This window comes from Papio anubis, chromosome 14, assembly GCF_008728515.1.
Source record: "Papio anubis isolate 15944 chromosome 14, Panubis1.0, whole genome shotgun sequence".
In the NCBI taxonomy this organism is placed as follows: Eukaryota; Metazoa; Chordata; class Mammalia; order Primates; family Cercopithecidae; genus Papio; species Papio anubis.
In genome coordinates, this window is record NC_044989.1 from 25,686,924 (window position 1) to 25,688,186 (window position 1,263).

Here is a 1,263-nt window from a genome sequence, read left to right on the forward strand (position 1 = left end):
CTCAGGTGATCCACCCGCCTCAGCCTCCCTCAGTGCTGGGATTACAGGTGTAAGCCACTGGCCTTAGTAAATTATTTTGTATTGTGAAATATTGGGTTGAATCACATGAATTCTCATTTTGTAGGTTAATAATGACTGCATATTGACTTCCGTCCAGATCGCTTCATATCTGCTAAGTGAACCTTACAGGTCCTTCTAGATCCTGAAGTGGATTAGGTGCCACTGTTGCTGCTCGTTTGAATCCAGAACTGTAACCAGACATGGGACTGGAGGACGAGCGAAAGATGCTGACCGAATCTAGAGATACAAAGAAGGAGGAAGAAGAAGAGGAGGAATTAGTGTTTCTACATCAGGATCCCCTAACAACAGTGAGAGAGCAATGCGAGCAGTTGGAGAAATGTGTAAAGGCCCAGGAGCGGCTGGAGCTCTGTGATGAGCATGTATGCTCTCAATCACATACAGAAGAGGATTGCACGGAGGAGCTCTTTGACTTTTTGCATGCAAGGGACCATTGTGTGGCCCACAAACTCTTTAACAACTTGAAATAAATATATGGCCTTATTCACCCCAGCCTTCATCACCTGGGCATCAGGATATTTCCTTACGGTTTTGGATATGCCATTTGCTTCTTATTTGTGTAACTGTAAGTTCACATGAACCTCATGGATTTTGGCTTAGTCTGGTAGCTTCTATGTAGTTCGTCTTAATAAAGTTATTTCATCTTAATAAAATTCTGTGGTCTGCGATCTGCAAAAAAAAAAATGACTGCATATTGGCAATTACACATAGTTTAATCAAATAAAACACATTCAGAAAGGTGCATGGTACATAAACACATGGCTTAAAAATTATTATTATTTGAGATGGAGTTTCACTTTTGTTGCCCAGGCTAGAATGCAATGGCTCGATCTCAGCTCACTGCAACCTCCACCTCCCTAGTTCAAGTGATTCTCCTGCCTCAGTCTCCCAAGTGGCTGGGATTACGGGTGTGCACCACCATGCTCAGTCAATTTTGTATTTTCAGTAGAAATGGGGTTTCACCATGTTGGTCAGGCTGGTATCGAACTCCTGACCTCATGATCCTCCCACCTTGTCCTCCCAAAGTGCTGGGATTACAGGTGTGAGCCACCATACCTGGCTCAGAATTATTATAAGACAATATCCAAGTGTCCACTAACCAGGCCAAAAATAAAATATTGCCACCAACCTAGAAGCCCCCTGCAGGATCTTCTGCTGTCAGGAATTCCTCCTTACTCATTAAAG

General features: G+C 43.2%; 1 pseudogene; it reads left to right on the forward strand.

The window, feature by feature from the left end:
- LOC101014103 lies at positions 1-911 on the forward strand (annotated as a pseudogene).
- Positions 912-1,263: the final 352 nt, after the last annotated feature.